We start from the raw sequence: 9,383 nt of genomic DNA on the forward strand, positions 1-9,383 counted from the left end.
ATATGTATATTCAAATTGTATAAGAAAAAAGCATAATGCCGACACCTATAGTGACAAACCATACAAAGTTTGTTTTAATATTACATAAAAGTTACGCTTTCAAGAAAATATGTGTTATCATAAGCATGAAACGAACTCACCAGTTGTAATCCATTTCTCGACTGAACACAAAACTGACACTGACAGCAAAACTTCTTGGCGTCCCGAAAATAAACCGTCTTGCTTGGGCCTTCCCAAATACGTACCCAGCAAGACGCTCCAAAACAGGAAAAAAAAATCTCCGGCGACGAAAACACGCGCGAAACCGTCAGCAAAATCAATCGGACGACGCAAAACCGAACTGTCCTGCTTGGGCTTCACAAAGCACTACCTATTGATTTCCCATTTTTCTGTAAGAAGGGTTCAGTCTCACAAACGGTGGATAAAGTCAGGTTTTTAATATTAAATGTTCCACTGAATATAGGGGAACTTACGTATTCTCGGCAGTTTGAGCAGCTGAAATTTGAAGAAGACAATACCCAACTAACAATTTTAGCGCTAATGATGTGGAATAAAACTCCGTGCTGGAATTTTAAGATGAAGATAAGTAAATATGAAAAATGAGAATTGAACTGGGATTCACTGATTTATAACCACTTAACTTGACAACTGCCTCCACATGAGGCTGTGTGAACATCATTGAAAGCAAAGGAATAACTTATCCACTTGTCTGTATAAGGTCTAATCTTTAATTAATACTGCTTAATTGTTGGAATTTGCGTTAATAATGATAACGAATAAGTGGCAAATAAGTTTATTATATGCTTTGCTCAGTTAATAAAAAAAAATCGTGATCGAGGGTAAAATTTCATCTTATTATTACCCAAGCTCATCGATGCTGTAATAAGGAGTTTTTATTTCGACAAACTATAGGTCCGTAAATAAGCTTTTCTTCAAATTATTGTTCAGCTGTCACGGTGTTCAACCTTGTACACCATAAATCAGCCCAATGTTCAGATATTACTCTAGCTGTTCAGCTTTAATTGTTACTTGGGTATTGCTATCATAAGACATAATTCCGTAAACTTATATTTCCTCATCTAAGGAGTTTTATAATTTTATCACCACTGAATTGCCGGAATAAAATTTACAAACCTTCTAATTCGTGTATCGCCCAACAGATGGCACTTCTTCGACATTATCGACGTCAGGACCTATCGTGGCGCTAACATCAACTCTGACCACTATCTTGTGATGGTTAAACTGCGCCCAAAACTCTCCGTCGTTAGTAACGAACGGTACCTACGGCCGCCCCGGTATGACCTAGAGCGGCTTAAGCAACTGGATGTCGCAACTGCATACGCGCAGCACCTCGAGGTTGCATTACCGGAACAGGGTGAGGTGGATGAAGCCCCTCTTGAGGACTGCTGGAGAACAATGAAACCAGCCATCAACGATGCAGCTGAGAGCAACGTCGGGTACGTGGGACGGAGCCGACGGAACGATTGGTTCGACGAGGAATGTAGGCAAATTCTGGAGGAGAAGAATGCATCGTGGGCGGTCATGCTGCAGCAAGGGACCCGGCATAACGTGGAGCGTTATAGACGGAAACGGCAACAGCTGACCCACCTCTTTCGGGAGAAAAAACGCCGCCTGGAGGAGACGGAGTGCGAGGAGAAGGAACAGCTGTGCCAGTCTCATGAAACGCGTAAGTTCTATCAGAAACTCAACGCATTCCGCAACGGCTTCGTGCCGCGAGCCGAGATGTGTAGTGATAAGAATGAGAGCATTTTGACGGACGAGCGTGAGGTGATTGAAAGGTGGAAGCAGCACTTCGACGAACATCTGAATGGCGCTGAGAGCACAGGCAACGAAGGACGGGACAACGGAGCAAATGCCTTCGTCAGTACTGCAGGCGATGGAAACCAACCAGCCCCCACTTTGAGGGAGGTTAAGGATGCCATTCACCAGCTCAAGAACAATAAAGCTGCTGGTAAGGATTGTATCGGAGCTGAACTCATAAAGATGGGCCTGTAGAGGCTGGCCATTTGTCTGCACCGACTGATAAGCACAATCTAGGAAACAGAACGGCTACCGGAGGAGTGGAACGAAGTGGTAATATGCCCCATCTACATGAAAGGGGACAAGTTAGATTGTGAGAACTCTCGAGCAATTACCATTTTAAATGCGGCCTACAAAGTATTATCCCAGATTTTTTTTTCCGTAGTCTGTCACCTGTAGTAAAAGAGTTCGTGGGAAGTTATCTAGCCGGCTTCGTTCACGGCCGATCGACAACGGACCAGATCTTTACTGTACGGCAAATCCTCCAACAATGTCGTGAATACTAGGTCCCAACGCATCACCTTTTCCTCGATTTCAAGGCAGCATACGATAGTATCGACCGCGTAGAGCTATGGAAAATCATGGACGAGAACAGCTTTCCCGGGAAGCTCACGAGACTGATAAGAGCGACGATGGAAGGTGTGCAAAATTGTGTGAAGGTTTCAGGCGAACATTCCAGTTCGTTTGCATCCCGCCGGGGACTACGACAAGGTGATGGACTTTCATGCCTGTTGTTCAATATTGCGCTAGAAGGTGTTATGCGGAGAGCCGGGCTTAACAGCCGGGGTACGATTTTTACGAGATCCAGTTAGTTTGTTTGCTTCGCGGATGATATGGACGAACATTTGAAAAGGTGGCAGATCTGTACACCCACCTGAAACGCGAGACAGCAAAAGTTGGACTGGTGGTGAATGCGTCCAGGACAAAGTACATGCTAGCTGGTGGGGGCGAACGCGACAGGGCTCGCCTAGGGGATACGTTCGAGGTGGTCGACGAGTTCGTCTACCTTGGATCCTTGCTGACGGCTGACAATAACGTTAGCCGCGAAATACGGAGGCGCATCATCAGTGGAAGTCGGGCCTACTGTGGCCTCCAGAAGAAGCTGCGGTCAAAAAAAGATTCACACCCGCACCAAATGTACCATGTACAAAACGCTCATAAGGCCGGTAGTCCTCTACGGGCATGAAACGTGAACGATGCTCGAGGTGGACCTGCAAGCACTTGGAGTCTTCGAACGTCGGGTGCTTAGGACGATCTTCGGCGGTGTGCAGGAGAACGGTGTGTGGCGGCGAAGGATAAACAAACGAGCTCGCCCAACTCTACGACGAACCCAGTATCCAGAAGGTGGCCAAAGCTGGAAGGATACGATGGGCAGGGCATGTTGCAAGAATGCCGGACAGCAACCCTGCCAAGATGGTGTTCGCTTCGGATCCGGTTGGTACAAGAAAGCGTGGAGCGCAGCGAGCTAGGTGGGCGGATCAAGTGCGTATCGAATTGGCGAGGGTGGGGCAGAACCGAGGATGGAGAGATGCGGCCACGAACCGAGTATTGTGGCGTGAAATTGTTCATTCAGTGTTATCTGTGTAGATGTTAACTAGATAAATGAAATGAACAAATCCTGTGAGTATCATTGGAACAAGTTCTGGTTGAGTTTTTCAAAGTACCTCGAATGAAAATTCTGGAGGAATTCGTCGGGAAGTCTGTAAAGCAATCGTTTAATGTACTCCTGAAGAAATCTTCGAACTAATAGTTGAATCAAACTTTTAGCAAATACCTGAATTTCATTCTGAAGAATATCATTAAATTCCACTTAAACTTTTGGAAAGACGCTTTGAGAGTTGTCTGGTTGGATTAATTGTGGAATCCTTATCGTGATCCCTGTTCAGTCTCATTTTGGTTTCATTTTTAAGGCATGAGGTCTCTAAAGTTCATTTTTAAAGAACACTTAGCCGCTATCGGCCCTGGAGTGGTCGTTTCGGCATTACTCTTCATTAGTTGATATTTAAATTACAAAACAAAAATAAAATAAACGCCTTCAACATTAGATGAACACAAGGTTCATTGTTTTCAATTCTCTCTATTAATATTGATTGAAGGTATGTTATTGTTTCGATTAATTGACAAGTGAATTGGTACACACCGCTATTTGGAAGGGCCCCTAATTTGACTCCGCACTGGGCCTCGAAAATCCTAGCTACGCCACTGATTGTCTCACACAAATTTCAACTTCGGTGAGCGCTTACACTTGATGGATTCCAATCAAATTCTCATAGTGATTCCTGGGAGGTCTGAATGCCCAATTTCCAGGGTTTAAATTTATGATTTTCACTTTGAAGATTATGGACCATCCTAATGTGTATTGAAATTATGACACACTGAATGAATTATTGCTCATTGCTAACAAAATCTATATATTCTCTTGCTTTTGATAAGAGTTTTCTACCATTGTGACATAATTGCATTAGTTTTCAAATTTAGTTATTGCATGCATCTTTTATGCACTCAGTGCACTAGAACTAAACTGCTTCTCAAAATTGTACGGATGATAATTTACAAGCACTGAGCGCCCGGTATACCCAAAATTACTCGCCAAACACGTTGAAATGTGTCACTTTGCTTGGGGACACGCGTTTAATATACAACCACCACCCAAGGGTCCTTTTCCTTCTACGGTGAGGACAACAAACGGCCGCGCTCGACTGCACCATCCAGCCGGGAACGAAAGAGGTTTCACATTTCGCTGAGCTTTATCTCTATGGAGCAATAAATTTTGTTGCCTACTGAGAAACCTTGCACGCCGGTAGGAAGATTAAAAGAAAACGACAACGCACATACCTACCTCTATGAGATTCAATGTTGTCCTCACACGATATACGAGCTGCCAGAAGTGGCCACCGTACGTGAGAAGTTTAATTTTCGTAGGAGACTATGCCGAGAATTTTCTACGACGGTGAAGTTTGGGTCAGCATGTTACGGTTGGATACTCTGAAATTGCTTACTAAATTGTTCTATCTCTTGAAGAAAAATCAATTATTCGTTCAGTTTATTGTGATTATATTTTGACATAATTTCCTTATCTCTACGACTATCATTACTAGTTTTTGCAAAGAAGGATAAACAATGAAATCGCACTGTACTATTGCATAAGTAAAACTTGTCTGTGATAAATAACAAAGCAGAAAGTCAAAACAAATCACACTACTTTCGAGAAAATTGTCATTTTAATACATAACTTTTCATTGAACCGTCTTAACTCAATTTACGAACTTCGTAAGTAAAAAATCATGTTAAAAAAAATAAAAAAGATTTCACAAATCAAGGTTTAAGTGGAATTGATTCTAAATGTCAAGCTTTTGATTACAGCTAATTCCTTTGTAAAATATGATAAAATTGCTTTGAACTATACAATCAACAACAGCCATTTTCACCAACCTGTACTGGTGATAAATTTCCCGACACTTCTGCCTCACTGCTTTTATTCGTCCACTATCGTTCATCAGCGGATCGTGTCCGTAAATACATGTGAAAATTTGTCACCTCCCGTTGAACACATTTTAATACAGTTGAGCATTGATTCTGTTTCGGGGGATCTGTAAGCTTAGTGAATGCAACTGAAGGGCAGACGGAAAACTTTCCACGGACGGACCTTATTGTGTTCGAGTCAGTCTCGTGTGCCCAAATATCAGCTTCATCGTCCCAAAAATAGAGTGAGAGAAAGAAGAACGAACTGGCAGTAAATGAACCGTTTTGGAATCTGGAACAGAATCACTGTGCAATAAATTTATGTGCAATGAAATGTAAATTATGCATTTGGTCAATTCAGTGCTACAGTGGATGTCAGTAGAATGACGGGATTTTTCAGTAACTCCACTGGTGAGGGAAGGGCGTAGAACTCACAACGCGATTTTAAAGTACTTAGGCTAGGGTTTTGATACTGTTCCTTTTTGCTCTTGCTAGGATATTTATAAATTGTACAAATTTGACATCTGAATATAAGATGTGTTTAAAAATAGTAGTTCCCATAATACTTAGGCACTAGTTGACCCCGGGAGAAGATGCTCAGTCCCAGAAAAGGACTGGGAAGGTGCCAATGGCTGCTTACAGGCTGTCTTTTGTCTCCCGTGTTGCTTGGTCATGTGTATTGGCCACCGGACATTCCTGATTTCCAGAGGTCATGAAGTACCGTAAATTCGGGTGAAATTGATCAGTAGGGTGAAATTGATCACTATGTCACTCGATTTTATTTTTTCGTAATGGAGCACAAATATCAATGTAACCCGCAGTGAATGAACGTTATTTGTCGTAAGTATGTCCAAATTGTGTGTTGTGAAGTTTTTTGCGTTAACAAATGATCATTTCTATTAAAATAATGTAAAATTTCTAAATCTTGTACGGTGCAGTGTTGACGAACATCAATTAGCTTCTAGTTCTAGACATGGATTTGGACATAGTATAATCCTGAAAGTTTGTGAGGATACTTAATATATATCCCCAAACTAGATTTCATAACCAAAACTCATACCAATTCGTTGATTTGGTTGAAATAATTGAGTTTCTGGTATATATCAGGAAATTCCTTAGGAAATTGCATACATTTAGGCGTTTTTTGCGTTATTCTTGAAATTTAAACATTCATTATTTCTATAAATATGGTATTGTTAAGAATTTGGCAAGCATATTCGGATTCAGGGAGCTCAAATTTATTAAGTAAAGTTGTTTTGAGAACTAACAACAATGGCATTGATAAGTGATCAATTTCACCCCGAAATGAGATCTCCCGATTTTTATTTTAGACATATTTCTTAGCACAAAAATTACATTTGTTAGAAAATTTCGATACTTGAGTCAATGAAGCTCACCTTCATACTTGTTTTCCTGCATTCAGTTGTTTGGCATTGTCAACATTATAGAAATCAGACAAGAAAAACCGTAAAAAGTGATCAATTTCACCCGAAATGACGGTAGCCAAGCAAAGCAAATCACAGTCAGTGAAGCCAGTGAAATTCACGCCCATCGCTGCTGTAGGCAAATTGCCTTGAAAGTAGCAAAACACCCGTTGCTAAGGGCAACCAAAATTACTGTAGAAAAATGTTCTATTTCCCGTTGCATTTCCCGCATTTAGAAGCCTTCAATGACAGTACTGATCTAGAAAATTCATGCACCCAACATAGGCTATAACATAACATACTGGGAAAAGCCTCGTGATTTCGCGAAATTCAAGCCTACTAGGGTAGATGGTATTAATCTTCGCCATGCTTTTAGTTTTTCGCCCCCCTTCATACAAATTTGAACTTTTTTGTATGAAGGGGCGAAAATTTGTGCAAATTTCTTGGGTTGGCGAAAATTAGATCTTTACCCTACTATTACCAGCACTGATTTTTCCTGTCGCTTAGATTTTTGTGCGGTATGAAGTTTTAGAGATGTTTACAATTTTCCTAGAAACTAGAACTAATAGGAAACTGGAATGCCAGTAGACGCATTAAGATTCGATTAAAATCTTTCAAATATATGACCATTTTCGTAAAACTGGTTCCAAATTTTCGGTCAGTCATGTTTGTAATGCCAATCTATATATTAACTTCAAAATAATGTTTCCAGCAGCATATTCAGAACCATAAGATGCACTGACCCATTCTATAGTAGATTCCAGGTGCCCTGCGGGAAGTGGCCAATTAGGATCATGTTTGAAATTATATAAATATGGGTATCAAACTTCAAGATTTTCAAAGGTGAGGCATTTTCAGCACCGCCGGCTGCCATGGCCACTCTATAGTAGGTTTATATGGCCAATTCAAAACATGTCCGGAAACACGCCAATATATAAACATTGAGATTTTTGAAGGTCATGCTTCTCGGAGCATTTTCAGAGCCACTTATTTCTATGTCCTCTGTATAGGTTCCAGGTGCCCTGGGGGAATTGGCCAATAAATAATAAATCTGGAATCATATACTATACAGTGGTTATGGCAGCCAGTGGTTCGTTATTCGATTCAACGAAAGTACGATGCTGCCATCTGGAAAAAGTTTACTCGATGCGTGAAGCGTCGAAAATTTTACCCGGCATGGTATAGGAAGTGAAATTTCAAATGCTTATATAAAATTAACTACAATAGCTATTTAAAATCATTTCAGTACATGTTGATAAACTTTTGATGGGCTACATTGTAGACATATTATTATGATTTTTATATGTTTTCCTCAATGTTCTGCACTTCCCGTACACTCAACAGAATTTTATTGAATTTTATTTTGATTTTTTAGAGTCATTTAAAAATTGACTTCTTATGCTTTTCAGAGTTTCACGCATAGGGTCAACTGTGGTAATTACCTTCGTCATCGCGAATTCAGCAAAATAGTGATTGAAATACTTTTTGCAAAATGTACGAGCATTTTAGTTGTACAAGAACTACAAAAAAATAAACCTTACAGTGCATTTGAAGAACTGGTAAAAACTCGTTTAACTATATAGCTTCCTTTATGAATCTTTACTGAAGTTTATTCAAGTCAGAAATTTTAAGACATTTCAACAAAACTGTTTAGAATGAGGAATGAAAAATATTTATAATATATGTTCACTTTGAAAAAAGAGGATGCGGCAGGACATTTTATAGAAAAGGGATGCCATGGCCTCCCAAAGGATACCATCTAGAGTGTCCATTTCCCGGCCATTTCGCTCGGCCCGGATATCGGGACAAAAATCTATGCTTGTCCCGAGCAATCCCGGGATTTATAAAATTTTTAACAAAATTAGCGTTTTGGTTGAAATGGATGTACAAATTTAAAATACGATTTTTTTTCACTGAAATAAACAGATAGTGTAACTTTTCAAAATAGTATAATAATTACAGCAAATCGCTTTTCAGATAAGAATTTTTTTATTCTGATGGAGTAACCTAACTAAAATCTAAACTTAGCTTGACTAATAACGGGTTTGCTATGGATTTTTTTTAATTCTATATAACATTTTTATTTATATTTATTTTAAATCAATTTGCTTCAAACATTTGAAAAGTTATAAAAACTTTAGAACAAAAGAAATGATTTAAGATCATTGTTAAACTTTTTCGTTGTCCGACTGGAACGCGGACTACGAAAAAGTTTAACAAACTTGAAATTTAGTTTTTCAATGGTTGAGCGTATTGAACCTCAAACTGGTATGATGCGATTGATATTTTCGACAGTCAAATATTTAGGACCATTCACTAGAGAGACTGAAAAATGATGATTTTATTTCGAGGAATGCTTGAACCTGCAAATCACACTATTGATTTGTGATTGTTTCGATAATATAAACTAAGAATTCAATTAAGTGCATTTCACGGTTATTTAAGAGAGTAGTTCAAGAAATTGTGCGTACTAATCGTCCACGCTATAGCTAACTAATGATAATTCTCTACTACTACTACTACTACGATCGCTACCCGACTGGAACGCGGACTACGAAAAAGTTTAACAATCATTGAAGGTGTTGTAGATCATGCAAAAAGTTAATTACTGAACATTATAGACTGAAGTTTACTGCAGTGAATCGATAGTCAATCCTATCTGCATTTTGGAGAAAA

This window comes from Aedes aegypti, chromosome 3, assembly GCF_002204515.2.
Source record: "Aedes aegypti strain LVP_AGWG chromosome 3, AaegL5.0 Primary Assembly, whole genome shotgun sequence".
NCBI classification, from domain to species: domain Eukaryota; kingdom Metazoa; phylum Arthropoda; class Insecta; order Diptera; family Culicidae; genus Aedes; species Aedes aegypti.